The sequence below is a fragment of the Elephas maximus genome, chromosome 8 (genome assembly GCF_024166365.1).
Source record: "Elephas maximus indicus isolate mEleMax1 chromosome 8, mEleMax1 primary haplotype, whole genome shotgun sequence".
Classification (NCBI taxonomy): domain Eukaryota; kingdom Metazoa; phylum Chordata; class Mammalia; order Proboscidea; family Elephantidae; genus Elephas; species Elephas maximus.
Window position 1 is genome coordinate 5,483,376 of NC_064826.1, and position 17,283 is coordinate 5,500,658.

The window sequence follows — 17,283 nt, forward strand, 5'->3', positions numbered from 1 at the left end:
TGGTTTCAGAATACTAGGGCGTTAAGGGGGAAAGAAAGAGCCCTGGTTGCACATTGCTTAAAGCACTTGACTGCTAACCAAAAGATGGGTAGTTTGACACTACCAGCCACTCCTTGGGGGAAAGATGTGGCACTCTGCTTCCTTAAAGATTTACAGCCTTGAAAACCCTGTGGGATCGCTGTGAATCAGAATCGATTCAACAGCAGTGGGTTTTTTGGGGGTAAGGCCAAGAGAGACTTCTGTGCTAGGCCACTGGCTGCGATGTTCTGTGGCCTGATAAAGGCTGGATTTTAGAAGAAAGGACTGGGAGGCCCAGGGGAGAGCAGAACAATTCCGTAGGCAGTAAGGATGACTTCCTGGGACTGTATGTGCGATGGCTTGTTGCAGGGTCACCCTGGATATGCACCTGGAGTGGTTTTACAGGCTGTGGAAGAATAAACAGCCTTGGTTCAGGACTCCTGGGGTGCTGTACCTGGTGCAGCCAAGAAGACACTTGCTACATGGCCTGGCCTCAGGATGCCATCTGTTCACACCCCTTATAGCTGGATCAGGAGGTGCGATTTTAGTGCCAGCAAAGGTTGCCAAGATTCTTGGGGTTTAAAAACAAACAAACAAAAGCTAGATTGGCATCAATAAGTGGTACAATAAATATTAAATTTTTTTAAAAAGTGGGCTGCCAAGCTTACCTATCAGATTAGCCAAGATTGAAAAGGTTAATAACTACACCCACATTGTTGGTGGAGGGCTTGGGGAGTGGGCTATGGAGACAGAAAGGGTGCCATTGCCTTAAAAAAAACAAAACAAAGTCCTTTAATAGCTTTCCTGGGTTTTCAGAAATAAGCAGGCTGTAGTCTCTGGTGTTGCAGGTCTCCCAGTCAAGTGGGGACAGCTAATGCTGCGGTGTAGTACCTCTTAGGAAGTACCTCTTAGCATAGAGTGGTAGGAGTTTGAAAGAAGGATAGATCTTAATATCCTTTTGTTAAGTTTATAAATCAACACAGAAATGATGGTGATGGGCAGCAATTACATCAAAAGGTACACTGTCCCCAAGTTTGAGAGGCTCCCCAAATATCTCCTGTAGGACTGTTCTTAACTTGGCTGCATGTTATTATTCTATTGAGCATCCCCCAAGTGTCTGGTCAATGATGTCTGAGAATGACTAGGTCTTTCCACAGGATGAGCATAACCAGTAAACCCGTTGCTGTCCAGCCAACTCCAACTCATGGCGACCCCATGTGTGTCAGAATAGAACTGTGCTCCATAAGGCTTTCGGTGGCGATTTTTCAGAAGTAGAACATCAGGCCTTTCTTCCGAGGTGCCTCTGGGTGGACCTGAATCTCCAACCTGAACCTGCAAACAGCATGTTCACTGTTGGAACCACGCAAGGACTCCAGCATGGAGAGAGCTATGTTAAAGTGCCAGGAATAGTGAAGACGTAGTAGAGTCATTTCCTGCATTGCAGTAGTCAGGCTCTGGGGGTGCCATAACTCAGGTTGTCTGGATTTGGGAGTTCTTTGGGTTGTTTTGGAAATCCTCCAAAATTCTTGGAAGAGAAGGGCAGGAATGGGGATCAGACTCCTGGGGTTGGAAAGTAATGACATGTTTATTTAAGTTCTGTTGGGTTGCTCTCTAGAATGGCTGTGCTGGTTGGGTGCCGACCATAGTGCAGGAGAATCCCAACAGCCCCACGTCCCACCAAACACTTGGCATTATCAGGTTCCCGAATTTTGACTCAGCTAGAAAAGGACATCATGTTTGGTAAAGTAGAGGAGCAGTGAAAATGCAGGAAACCCTCAATGAGATGGATTGACACAGTTGCGGAAACAATGGATTCAAACATACCAAGGGTCATGAAGATGGCACAGGACCAGGGAACGTTTCATTCTCTTGTATATGGGGTTACCACGAGTTGGAGCCAGCTCGATGGCACCCAACAACAATGACAATTTGGACTCATCTCATGGCTGCAAGGTGGTATTTTATTGCTGTTTAATTTTCATTTCTCTGATCACAGCTGGGTTTGAGCATCTCTTATATACTTGTTAGCATTTTGTGTTTCCACTTGTGATCATTGGCTGTTCATGTCTTCTGCCCATTGTTCCACTGGGTCTCTGCCCTTTTCTTGCTGATTTGTGGGACCGTGTTGTATATTCTCAGTTAGTCTACTGGAAGTTTTCGACATTGAAAACAGCATCTCCTAGTGATCTGAACAGAAATGTATAATTTTTATGTAATAAAATTTATTTTTTGTCATGTGATTTCTGCTTTTGTTTTTTTATTAAAAAGCCCTTGCCCGCTCTTATGCTATACACTGGTTCTTGTTTATTTTATTACTTTTCTGGTTTAATTTTCCACTCTGAGTCCATCTTCTTATATAGATAGTAGGTAGATGTTCAATCTTATTTTTATCCACACAGTGAGCCACTTCTCTTGACACCGATTTTGCTTTTTTCATTGATACCGGTAATGTACCTGTTATAATTATTATTATTTACTCCGTGATCTTGGTAGACTGTATTCTCTATCTCAAATGCTCTTTCTCCTTTCTCTGCCTGTTTATCAAACTCCTAGTGATTTTTTTCAATGCACAAGTCATACGTATTGTCAACTCTGAAACCTTTCCTAGTGTCAGCAAATGGAGTTACCCATTGCCCTCAAGTCGATTCCGGCTCATAGCGACCTTTTAGGACAGAGTAGAACTGCCCCATAGGGTTTCCAAGGAGTGGCTAGTGGATTTGAACTGCCATCCTTTTGGTTAGCAGCTAAGTTCTTAACCACTGTGCCACCATGACTCCACAAATGGAGTAAGTCATCTTTTATTTTGTGCTACCACAACATACCCAATATAGACTTCTATTATTATATTTATAATGCTATGAAGTTGTAACTAATTTTTTATTGTCCTTCTCCCCTGATAAATTGTAGGCTTGCTAAGATTGGGACCCTGTACTCTCTCTCCTGTGACTTCTAAGTTCAGCATAGCTTATGACATACTGTAGGTAATCAGTTTTGAAAAAGTGATTGAGTACACTCACGGTGGAAGTATGTGATTTTAGTCTACACTGATCATGTGGTTCTAGACATGAAACTGACTTTCTATTCATCAGTAAAATAAACAAATTTCTGCCTGTATTTTCTTAATTATGGAGATGCTATGACAATGCATATTACAAAAAAGCTATGAATCTGGTTAAAGATTTTTCAAAAGAACATCCCAACTATGAAGACCAGGTGAGTGAACGATGAACCCTGCCCTGAAGTGATGAACAAGGACCGAGAGAGATTCTCCAACACCCTGCTCACCCTTCTGCGTCTTCTCTAATTACAGTGAAACCTGTGAGAGCCAGAACTCTATGGGACTGCCTTGTTTTTCAGGATCTTGCAAGTGTTCTGCCTTTGACAGGGTGCAGCCTGGCTATCTGCTTCCAAAAAATCAGCCACCGAAAACCCCACGGAGCACAGTTCTACTTTGCCAGCCTGGGGTCATTGTCATGAGCTGTGGTTGACTCAACAGCAGCTGGGTTTTTTGTTTGGTTGGTTTTTATTCATTGTGCGAAGGGTGGGGTTCACTAGTTCCACTACTCACTGGATAGGTACCAGGGTTTGAATTTTCATGCCAAACGAATGAACCCCCAGGCCAGACCTATTGCCATTCAGTTGATTTTATGGACTCATAGTGACCCTACAGGACGGAGTAGAACTGCCGTATAGGGCTTCCAAGGAGTAGCTGGTGGATTTGAACTGCCAACCTTTTGGTTAGCGGCTGAGCTCTAAAGCACTGTGCCCCCAGGGCTCCATTGAACCCCCAGGACATACAAATTAAGATTATTGAATAAATATAGATGATGATTTTCCTTTAACCTCCCAGAGAGCTCAGGGTGGCCTCCAACTCACCCTGAGATAGAAGAGAACCAAAATTCTCACAATGAGTGAGTATTTGGATGGGAAACTGTGAATCTCAACTGACATCTGTCCTTGGGAATGGTGCTTCCATTTTCTGGAGAAAGGGTTACAAAAATTGCATCTTAATAACAAATGTTACTAATGGAGGTGCTCGAAGAAACAGAGAGAAAAGCCAGTCTGGGGTAATTTTATACCACTCAGTTTCCCTTTTAATTGAAGAGTAGAACTCAATCGCAAATTATAACCTTCCTTTCACCAATGTTTTGGAAATTAGAGTGTATATTGTGAACTCTTATCCCTTTTAGTCATTTATTTTCCTTTTGTCCTATTTTCCTCTTTCAACATTCTTTAATTTAATTTTATCTTACTGCTTGTGTATATGTATACTTACTGATGAGTGATACTATATTCTCTTTGGTATAAGAGAAGAAATACACATATACACGTGCGTGCATGCCTAAATACAGACCTGAATGCAAGCAATACTAGCTCTTACACTGGTAGGAAGAGGCAGTTAGGGTTCCAAGAGTTCCTTTGCCGGGATCTGAATGCGAAATATTTTTGCTTCCATTTTTACTCATCCACCTTTTATTGTTCTCTTATTTGGGTGAAGCAGGAAAGCATGCATTGCTTTCTCATGGTATTGAAAGTATGAGTTGGGTCTTTGTGTATTGCCTCTCCAGATGCACATAATAAAAAGTGGAAACTGATAACACGGTGTTTGTTTTAAACCCAGACAGGACCTTAATGCTGCCCTGAAGGCTCTGACACCATCTTTTCCTATTGCTGATTGGAAGTCATCAACCTCAGCCCTCATCTCAAGTTTTTGACATCAGTGTCTGGAGGTGTCCTGTCCAGCTATCAGTGTCCGCAGCTTGGTACGAGTGCCCCTCCCCCACTCTAACCGTTACTATCCCACTCTTCTTCCAGAATATATGTATATATGTGTATATAGAGAGAGAGCCCTGGTGGCACAGTGGGTAAGAGCTTAGGCTGCTAACCAAATGGTTGGCAGTTGGAATCCACCAGTTGCTCCTTGGAAACCCTATGGGACAGTTCTACTCTGTCCTATAGGGTTGCTATGAGTCAGAATCAACTCAATGGCAATGGAATATAAATATATATATTTAAGCCAAATATATATATAAAACCAAATCAAAACAAACCAATTACCGTCAAGTTGATTTTGACTCATGTCGACCTCCTGTGTGTTGGAATAGAATTGTGCTCCATAAGGTTTTCAGTGTCTGATTTTTCTGAAGTTAATTGCCAGACCTTCCTTTTGAGGCACCTCTGAGTAGACTCAAACTGCCAACCTTTGGGTTAGCAGCCGAGTGCGCTAACCATTTGCACCACTCAGGGACTCCTATATATGGGGGTAAATTCAAAGGGGAGGAAGATTTGTGGGGGCTGCATGGACAGGAAAGGCTTTACCATGGAGGGAGCTTTGAGCTGCCCCTGGTGGGGGTGTGGGTGAGGTTTAGGGACACATGCCCAGGGTACTTGGCCTCTGTGCTGCGCCTACATTCCGGATATCTAGTTCCTGAGGAAATTGAGGTTTCGACCTGGCAGAAGCTATAGCACCATCTTGTGGAAACAAATGCTTTCAGATCTCACAAGCCTTTTTGTTCTGAAAATTCTAGTCGTCTGTTAAAACATCAATCCTGAAATGCACTCCTGGGGAGGTCATTGATGAGTAACAGAAGGTCTCCTGTACATTCTACATCTTTGGCGTCTAGGTTTGCAGTTAGTGCTTGGCCAGAGGCTGCTTTCTTATTGGAAGAGTAATCATACATGCTGAGGACCCAGTATTCTCTCCCCAGCCCCAACTCAATTCTTTCAGGCTGTATCCTCTTGCATGGGTTTGTACCATGTCCCAGGGGATACTGTCTTGGTTGAATTTAGCGAAGTGACTGTAAATCTCCAGAGCAAAAGAAGCACTGGACTCCATTTCTCTCTTCTGCCTCCTCTGGGGTACCTGGCAGCTCCTCTCTCATCTGCAAGTGATTGAGTTCTTTGACCCAAGACTCGGAAACGGGAACCCTTTAATGTCTCAGGAGCTAACACAGTGTAATGTGAGCCCAAGGAAGAATTTGTCACTGCAAAAAAAAAAAAAAAAAAAAAATTTTTTTTTTTTTAGTGGCTTACACATTGTTTCCTATAAATTTTATTGGGTCTACTAAAAAATAATTCCATTAAGAATCATAATTAATTAGGCAAGGCCAAGATGGTGGAGTAGTCAGATGCTTCTGGTGATCCCTCTTACAACAAAGACCCGAAAACACAGTGAAATGATTATATAAATGACAAGAAAGGACCCCTAAACATCAAAGGCAAAGTTAGAAAACTGAGCGGCAGGGGAAGAGAGAGACAGTTCAGAAGTTGCGAAGAGTTGCCAGACCTGAATTGCTGGGAACCCTTAACCAACATTCCCTGGAGCAGCCGTGGCGGAGCTGGCGATAGCATTCCAGATGCAGTTGCCCCAGAAAGAGACAGTGAGCCACACAGCCTACTCGCACCTCCAGAAACAGAGAAGAATGGCGCTCTCGGTGAAAGCTAATTACTTGCATTTGTTTTACTGTGCCCCCAGCCCCCAAGCCAGCTTCAGTGACTGTCGATTTCCCTGAGCCTAAGATAGGTCCTGCTGCGCATCCTGAGCCATTCTCCCAGCCTTGAAGAAGGAATAAATGCACAACTGGGGAAAAAGATAATCTACCACCTCCACTAAGCTGGGGAGCTCAGGACAGAAGTGGCTCCTGTCCAGGCACAAATAGTCCATGGACATTGAGTATCTTTCACCCCTGCATGGACCTGTGTTGGCCCATTTCAGGAGCATAAGCCCTTGTTGGCAGACTGCAACTGTTTCAGCTGTGCGGTGAAGAGGTGGGTGTTTGATGTTTGACACGGATTTGCCTGTTAAACAGTCCTCACCTACCCACATCAGGGGCCTAAGGACTGGTGGCTCCACCTATGTCACCTAGCCACCCATGACAGGGGTCCAAGGACAAGTGGTACCTCCCAGTCCTTATAACCAAAAGCATTGGGTGCCCAGGGTCTGGCTGAAGAACCCACCCACCTGTGCACTCTAGAGAACAGGGACACTTTTCTCACAAACACTCGGGGGATGGGTGTCAGCCCCCTGCCTTGTTCAGAGTGTGACTCCCTGCTGCAACCAGATATGTGTACCTACACTAATCACCCTTGCCCCTATATGACTGTAGGATGGAGCCTGTACCACACACTTGATGACCAGCTACCTGGACACCTGAGGTGAAGCCATTCAAGAAAAGAGAATGGACTCTTAGGCTCATATACCTGGTAACAGCTCTAGCCATCTGGTGACAAAATGTTAGAGCTTCAAGGGTGAAAATAATCAAGCTAGCTCACTCAGGCAGCCTATGTGGGCATATCAAAACAAAACAAAACAAGAAGCTAGGATTCAGTAACCAAACATAAAATAAACTAATACAATAACTTATAGATGGCTCAGAGACAATAGTCAATATCAAATCACATAAAGAAGCAGACCATGATTGCTTCAAGAAGCTCTCAAAACAAAGAATCAAGGAGTCTTCCAGAATAGGGTGTCTTCCCGGAATTACCAGTTGCAGAATACAAAAGATTAATATACAGAACTCTTCAAGACATTGGAAACTCTGGTGGTGTAGCGGTTAAGAGCTACATCTGGTAACCAAAAGGTTGGCAGTTCAGATCCACCAGGAACTCCTTGGAAACTCTATGGGGCCATTCTACCCTGTCCTATAGGGTTCCTATGAGTCAGAATCGACTCAACGGCAATGGGTTTGGTTCGGGTCTTCAAGACATCAGGAAAGATATCAGGCAAAATGCAGAACAGAGCAAGGAACACACAGATAAAGCAGTTGAAAAAATTAAAAAGATTATTCAAGAACATAATGAAAAAATTAATAAGCTGCAAGAACCCATAGAGAGACAGCAATCAGAAATTCAAATTAACAATAAAATTACAGAATTAGACAACTCAATAGAAAGTCAGAGCACCAGAATTGAGGAAGTGGAAGCCAAAATTAGTGAGATTGAAGATAAAACACTTAGCACCAAAATATTTGAAGAAAAATCAGATAAAAAAATTATAAAAAAATGAAGAAACCCTAAGAATCATGTGGGAGTCTGTCAAGAGAAATAACCTACGAGTGGTTGGAGTATCAGAACAGAGAAGGATGACAGAAAATACAGAGGATTGCTGAACATTTGTTGACAGAAAATTTCCCAGATATCGTGAAAGATGAGAAGATATCCATCCAAGATGCTCATCGAACTCCACATAAAGTAGATCTCAAAAGAAACTCACCAAGACATATTATAATCAAAGCCAAAGATAAAGAGAATTTTAAGAGTGGCTGGGGTAATCAAAAAGTCACCTACAAAGGAGAGTCAATAAGAATAAGCTCAGAGTACTCGGCAGAAACCATGCAGGATAGAAGGCATTGGGATGACTTACATAAATCACTGAAGGAAAAAAAAATTGCCAGCCAAGGATTGTATATCCAGCAAAACTGTCTCTCAAATATGAAGGTAAAATTAGGACATTTCCAGATGAATAGTTTAGAGACTTCATAAAAACCAAACCAAAACTACAAGAAATACTAAAGGGAGTTCTCTGGTTAGAAAATCAGTAATATCAGATATCAACCCAAGACTAGAACATAGGACAGAGCAACCAGATGTCAACCCAGATAGGGAAATCACAAAAATAAATCAAGATAAAAAAATGCTCAAAACAGGGTGACAGTGATGTCATTATGTAAAAGAAGACAACATTAAAACAATAAAGAGGGACTAAGAAATGTAGTCATAGATCTTTCATATGGAGAGGAAGTCAAGATGATATAAAGAAATAAAAGTTAGGTTTAAACTTAGAAAAATAGGGGTAAATATTAAGGTAACCACAAAGGAGACTAACAACCCTATTCATCAAAATAAAATACAAGAAAAAAAATAAAGACTCAGCAAAAACAAAATCAACAACAACAAATAAGAGGAAAAGACAATATATAAACTATTCAGCACAAAAAATTAAGTGTGAATAAAAAACTGTCAACAGAACAAAAGACATCAAAATGACAGCACTACATTCCTACCTATCCATAATTATGCTGAATGTAAATGGACTAAACGCATCAATAAAGACACAGAGAGTGGCAGAATGGATAAAAAAACATGATCCGTCTATATGCTGCTAACAAGAGACATACCTTAGATTTAGAGACACAAAGAAACTAAGGCTCAAAGGATGGAAAAAATATAGCAAGCAAACAACAGTCAAAAAAGAGCTGGAGTGGCAATATTAATTTCTGACAAAATAAATAAAGTTAAATTTAAAAACTTTAATAAAGTTAAATCAACCATAAAGAATAAGGAAGGACACAATATAATGTTTAAAAGGACAATATACCAGGATATAACCATATTAAATATTTATGCACACAATGACAGGGCTTGAAGATACATAAAACAAACTCTAACAGCATTGAAAAGTGAGATAGACAGCTCCACAATAATAGTAGGAGGCTTCAACGTACCACTTTTTGGTGAAGGACAGAACATCCAGAAAGAAACTCAGTAAAGACACTGAAAATCTAAATGCCACAATCAACCAACTTTACCTCATAGACATATACAGAACACTCCACCCAACAGCAGCAAAGTATACTTTCTTTTCCAGTGCACATGAAACATTCTCTAGAATAGACCACATATTATGTCATAAAGCAAGCCTTAAGAGAATCCAAAACATCGAAATATTACAAAGCATCTTCTCTGACCATAAGGCCATAAAAGTAAAAATCAATAACAGAAAAAGCAGGGAAAAGAAATCAAACACTTGGAAACTGAACAATACCCTGCTCAAAAACAACTGGGTTATTGAAGACATTAAGGATGGAATAAAGAAATTGATAGAATCCAATGAGAATGAAAATACTTCCTATTGGAACCATTGGGAAACAGCTAAAGCAGTACACACATACAAAAAGAAAAAAGGGCCCAAATCAAAGAATTATCCCTTCAATTTGAACAAATAGAAAGAGAGCAACAAAAGAAACTTTCAGGCACCAGAAGAAAGCAACTAATAAAAACTAGAGCAGAATTAAGTGAAAAAGAGAAAGGAAAAACAATTGAAAGTGTTAACAAGACCGAAATCTGGTTCTTTGAAAAAATGAACAAAATTGATAAACCATTGGCCAAACTGACAAAAGAAAAACAGGAGAGGAAGCAAATCACCTGAAAAAGAAATGAGATGGGCGATATCACAACAGACCCAACTGAAATTAAAAGAATCATCTCAGATTACTATGAAAAATTGTATTCTAATAAATTTGAAAACCTGGAAGACATGGATAAATTTGTAGAAACACCCTACCTACCTAAACTAACACAAACAGAGGGAGAGCAACTAAATAAACCCATAACAAAACAAGAGATTGAAAGATAATCAAAAATCTTACAACAACAACAACAAAAAAGCCCTGGCCTGGACAGCTTCAGTGGAGAGTTCTACCAAACTTTCAGAGAAGAGTTAACACTATTACAAGTTAAGGTTATTTCAGAGCATAGAAAAGAATGGAATTCTAAACTCATTTTATGAAGCCAGCATATCCCTGATACCAAAACCAGGAAAGACACCACAAAAAAAAGAAAATTACAAACATCATGAACTTAGATGCAAAAATCCTCAACCAAATTCTAGCCAATAGAATTCAACAACATATCAAAAAAGAAAAGAAAAAAAAAAATTCACCATAACCAAGCGGGATTCATACCAGGTATGCAGGGAGGGTTCAACGTTAGGAAAACAATTAATGTAACCCATTATATAAATAAAACCAAAGATAAAAACCACATGATCTTGTCAATTGATGCAGAAAAGGCATTTGACAAAGTTCGACACCCATTCATAATAAAAACTCTCAGTAAATTGGAATAGAAGGAAGATTCCTCAGCATAATAAAGGGCATTTATAGAAAGCCAACAGGCAACATCATCCTAAATGGAGAGATTCTGAAAGCATTCCCCTTGAAAACCAGAATCAGGCAAGGATGCCCATTATCACCACTCTTATCAACATTGTGCTGGAGGTCCTAGCCAGAGCAATTGTTGTTGTTGTTAGGTGCCCTCGAGTCAGTTCTGACTCATAGTGACCGGTCCTGCGCCATCCTTACACTCGTTGTTATGCTTGAGCTCATTGTTGCAGCCACTGTGTCAATCCACCTTGTTGAGAGTCTTCCTCTTTTCCGCTGACCCTGTACTCTGCCAAGCATGATGTCCTCCTCCAGGGACTGATCCCTCCTGACAACATGTCCAAAGTATGTAAGATGCAGTCTCGCCACGGAAGCAGCAGTCAAGAAATCAAAAGATGCATTGCATTGGGCAAATCTACTGCCATAGCAATTAGGCTAGATAAAGAAATAAAGGGCATCCAGATTGGTAAGGAAGAAGTAAGAGTATCTCTATTTGCAGATAACATGATCTTATACACAGATAACGCTAAAGAATCCTCAAGAAAACTACTGAAAGTAGTAGAAGAGTTCAGCAGAGTATCATGATAGAAGATAAATATACAAAAATCAGTTGGATTCCTCTATACCAACAAAAAGAACATTGAAGAGGAAATCAGCAAATCAGTACCATTTACAGTACTCCCAAGAAGATAAAATACTTAGGAACAGATCTTAACAGAGACTTAAAAGACCTATACAAAGAAAACTACAAGGTACTACTGCAAGAAACCAAAAGAGACCTACATAAGTGGAAAACCATACCTTGCTTATGGATAAAAGATTCAATGTTGTAAAAATATCTATTCTACCAAAAGCGATCTGTAGATTCAATGCAGTTCTGATCCAAATTCTAAAGGCATTTTTTTAATGAGACGGAGAAATAAATCACCAACTTCATATGGAAGGGAAAGATGCCCCAGATAAGTAAACCATTACTGAAAAAAAAAGGCAAAGTGGGAGGTCTCACACTATCCGCTTTTAGAACCTACTATACCACCACAGTAGTCAAAACAGCCTGGTACTGGTACAACAACAGTTACATAGACCAATGGAACAGAATTGAAAATGCAGACATAAATCCATCCACATATGAAAAAAAAAAAAAATATGAGCAGCTGATATTTGCCAAAGGCCCAAAGTCAGTTAAATGGGGAAAAGATAGTCTGTTTAACAAACGGTCCTGACATAGCTGGATATCCATGTGCAAAAAAATAAAACAAGACCCATACCTTACACCATGCACAAAACAAACTCAAAATGGTAAAAGACCTAAACGTAAAATCTAAAATGATAAAGATCATGGAAGAAAAAATAGGCACAATGTTAGGAGCCCTAATACATGGCATAAACAGCATACAAAACATTACTAACAATGCAGAAGAGAAACTAGATAACTGGGAGCTCCTAAAAATCAAACACCTATGCTCATCCAACCCCCACGTGTCTGTTACTTTGTCGTAATGTGGGGGCTTGTGTGCTGCTGTGATGCTGGAAGCTATGCCACCAGTACTCACACACCAGCAGGGTCACCCGTGGAGGACAGGTTTCAGCTGAGCTTCCAGACTAAGACAGACTAGGAAGAAGGACCCGGCAGTCTACTTCTGAAAAGCATTAGCCAGTGAAAATCTTATGAATAGCAGCGGAACGTTGTCTAATATAGTGCTGGAAGATGAGTCCCCCAGGTTGGAAGGCACTCAAAAGATTACTGAGGAAGAGCTGCCTCCTCAAAATAGAGTCGACCTTAATGATGTGGGTGGAGTAAAGCTTCCGGGACCTACATTTGCTGATGTGGCACAACTCAAAACAAGAAGAAACAGCTGCAAACATCCATTAATAACTAGAACCTGGAATGTATGAAGTATGAATCTAGGAAAATTAAAAATCATCAAAAATGAAATGGAATGCATAAACATTGATATCCTAGGCATTAATGAGCTGAAAGGGACTGGTATTGGCCATTTTGAATCCGACAATCATATAGTCTACTATGCTGGGAATGACAACTCGAAGAGGAATGATGTTGCATTCATCGTGAAAAAGAACGTTTCAAGATCTATCCTGAAGTACAGTGCTGTCAGTGATAGGATAATATCCATACGCGTACAAGGAAGACCAGTTAATATGACTATTATTCAAATTTACGCACCAACCACTAGGGTCAAATATGAAGAAATAGAAGATTTTTATCAGCTGCTACAGTCTGAAATTGATCGAACATGCAATCAAGATGCATTGATAATTACTGGCGATTGGAAGGCAAAAGTTGGAAACAAAGAAGAAGGATCAGTAATTGGAAAATATGGCCTTGGTGATAGAAACAATGCCGGAGAACCAATGATAGAATTTTGCAAGACCAACAACTTTTTCATCGCAAATACCTTCTTTCACCAACATAAATGGAGACTATACACATGGACCTCGCCAGATGGAACAAACAGAAATCAAATTGACTACATCTGTGGAAAGAGACGATGGAAAAGCTCAATATCATCAGTCAGAACAAAGCCAAGGGCCGACTGTGGAACAGACCATCAATTGCTCATATGCAAGTTAAAGCTGAAACTGAAGAAAATCAGAACAAGCCCACGAGAGTCAAAATATGACCTTGAGTATACCTCACCTGAATTTAGAGACCATCTCAAGAATAGATTTGACACACTGAACACTAGTGACCAAAGACCAGACGAGTTGTGGAATGACATCAAGGACATCATCCATGAAGAAAGCAAGAGGTCACTGAAAAGACAGGAAAGAAAGAAAAGACCAAGATGGATGTCAGAGGGGACTCTGAAACTTGCTCTTGAGCATCAAGCAGCTAAAGCAAAAGGAAGAATTGATGAAGTAAAAGAACTGAACAGAAGATTTCAAAAGGTCTCTCGAGAAGACAAAGTAAAGTATTATAATGACATGTGCAAAGAGATGGAGACGGAAAACCAAAATGGAAGAACACCCTTGGAGTTTCTCAAGCTGAAAGAACTGAAGAAAAAATTCAAGGCTCGAGTTGCAATAGTGGAGGATTCCATGGGAAAAATATTGAATGAAGCAGGAAGCATCAAAAGAAGATGGAAAGAATACACGGAGTCATTATACCAAAAAGAATGAGTTGATATTCAACCATTTCAAGAGGTGGCATATGATCAGGAACCGATGGTACTGAAGCAAGAAGTCCAAGCTCCTCTGAAGGCACTGGAGAAAAACAAGGCTCCAGGAATTGCTGGAATATCAATTGAGATGTTTCAACAAACAGATGCAGTGCTGGAGGTGCTCACTCGTCTATGTCAAGAAATATGGAAAACATCTTCCTGGCCAACTGACTGGAAGAGATCCATATTTATGCCTATTCCCAAGAAAGGTGATCCAACCAAATGTGGAAATTATAGAACGATATCATTAATATCACACGCAAGCAAAATTTTGCTGAAGATCGTTCAAAAATGCCTGCAGCAGTATATTGACAAAGAACTGCCAGAAATTCAGGCCGGTTTCAGAAGAGGACATGGAACCAGGGATATCATTGCTGATGTCAGATGGATCCTGGCTGAAAGCAGAGAATACCAGAAGGATGTTAAGCTGTGTTTTATTGACTATGGAAAGGCATTCGACTGTGTGGATCATACCAAACTATGGATAACATTGTGAAGAATGGGAATTCCAGAACACTTAATTGTGCTCATGAGGAACCTTTACATAGATCAAGAGGCAGTTGTTCAGACAGAACAAGGGGATACTGATTGGTTTAAAGTCAGGAAAGGTGTGCATCAGGGTTGTATTCTTTCAGCATACCTATTTAATCTGTATGCTTAACAAATAATCCAAGAAACTGGACTATATGAAGAAGAATGGGGCATCAGGATTGGAGGGAGACTCACTAACAACCTCTGTTATGCAGATGACACAACCTTGCTTGCTGAAAGTGAAGAGGACTTGAAGCACTTACTAATGAAGATCAAAGACCACAGCCTTCAGTATGGATTACACCTGAACATAAAGAAAAAATCCTCACAACTGGACCAATGAGCAACGTCATCATAAACGGAGAAAAGATTGAAGTTGTCAAGGATTTCATTTTACTTGGGTCCACAATCAACAGCCATGGAAGCAGCAGTCAAGAAATCAAAAAACACATTGCCTTGGGCAAATCTGCTGCAAAGGACCTCTTCAAAGTGTTGAAGAGCAAAGATGTCACCCTGAAGACGAAGGTGCGCCTAACCCAAGCCATGGTATTTTCAATTGCATCATATGCATGTGAAAGCTGGACGATGAATAAGGAAGACTGAAGAAGAGATGACGCCTTTGAATTGTGGTGTTGGCGAAGAATATTGAATATACCATGGACTGCCAAAAGAATGAACAATCTGTCTTGGAAGAAGTGTGGCCAGAATGCTCCTTAGAAGCAAGGATGGCGAGACTGCGTCTTACATACTTTGGACATGTTATCAGGAGGGATGAGTCCCTGGAGAAGGACACCATGCTTGGGAGGGTACAGGGTCAGCGGAAAAGAGGAAGACCCTCAACGAGGTGGATTGACACAGTGGCTGCAACAATGAGCTCAAGCATAACAATGATTGTAAGGATGGCGCAGGACTGGGCAGTGTTTCGTTCTGTTGTGCATAGGGTCACTATGAGTCGGAACCGACTTGACAGCACCTAACAACAACAACATGCTCATCCAAAGACTTCACCAAAAGAGTAAAAAGATTACCTACAGATCGGCAAAAAGTTTTTAGCTATGACATTTCTGATCAGTGCCTGATCTCTAAATATACATGACACTGCAAAAACTCAACAACAAAAAGATAAATAACCCAATTTAAAAAAACGGGCAAAGGATATGAATAGGCACTTCAGTAAAAAAGACATTCAGGTAGTTAACAGATGCATGAGGAAATGCTCACGATCATTAGCCATTAGAGAAATGCAAATCAAAAGTACAGTGAGATTCCATCTCACTCTGACAAGCCTGGCATTAATCCAAAACACTGGTGGGAGTGTAAAATGGTACAGCCACTTTGGAAATCAATTTGGCTCTTCCTTAAAACTAGAAATAGAAAGAACTACGATCCACAATCCCACGTCTTGGAATATATCCTAGAGAATTAAGAGCCATCACACAAACAGATACATGCACACCCATGTTCATTGCAGCACTGTTCACAATAGCAAAAAGATGGAAGCAACAAAGGTGCCCATCAAGAGAGAATGGGTAAATAAATTATGGTACATTCACATAATGGAATACTATACATCGATAAAGAAGAATGATGAATCCATGAAACATTTCATAACATGGAGGAATCTGGAAGGCATTATGCTGAGTGAAATTAGTCAGTTGCAAAAGGACAAATTTTGTATGAGACCACTACTATAAAAACTCAAGAAATAGTGTAATCAGAGAAGAAAATATTCTTTGATGATTACAAGAGTGGGGAGGGAGGGAGAGAGAGGGGTATCCACTAATTAGGTAGGAGACAAGAACTGTTTTAGGTGAAGGGGAAGACAATAAAGGAAAGGTCAGCACAATTGGACTAAACCAAAAGCAAAGACGTCTTCTCAATAAACCCAATGCTTCTAAGGCCAGAGTAGCAAGTACATGGGTTTGGGGACCATGGTTTCAGGGGACATCTAGGTTAATTGGCATCATAAATTTTATTAAGAAAACATTCTGCATCCCACTTTGGAGAGTGATGTCTGGGGTCTTAAACGCCAGCAAGCTGCCATTTAAGATGCAACAATTGGTCTCAACCCACCCAGAGCAAAGGAGAATGGAGAACACCAAAGGCACAAGGTAATTATGAGCCCAAGAGCCAGAAAGGGCCACATAAATCAGAGACTACATCAGCCTGAGACCAGAAGTAGATGGTACCCAGCTACAACCGAGGACTGCCCTGACTTCCTTGTCAGAAAACCCCTGAAGGAGCAGGAGAGTAGTGGGATGCAGACCTCAAATTCTCATTAAAAGGCCAGACTTAATGGTCTGACTGAGACTAGAAGGACCCTGGAGGTCATGGTCCCCAGACCTTCTGTTAGCCCAAGACAGGAACCATTCCCAAAGCCAACTCTTCAGACAGGGGTTGGACTAGAATATAAGATAGAAAATAACACCAGTGAGGAGTGAGCTTCTTGGCTCAAGTAGACACCTGCGAGTATACGGGCAGCTCCTGTCTGGAGGGGAGATGAGAAGGCTGAGGGGGAAGGAAGCTGGCTGAATAGACATGGAAATATAGGGTGGAGAGAAGGAGTGTGCTGTCTCATTATGGACGAGAGACTGGGAGTATATAGCAAGGTGTGTATAAATTTTTGTATGAGAAACTGCCTTGATTTGTAAACTTTCACTTAAAGCACA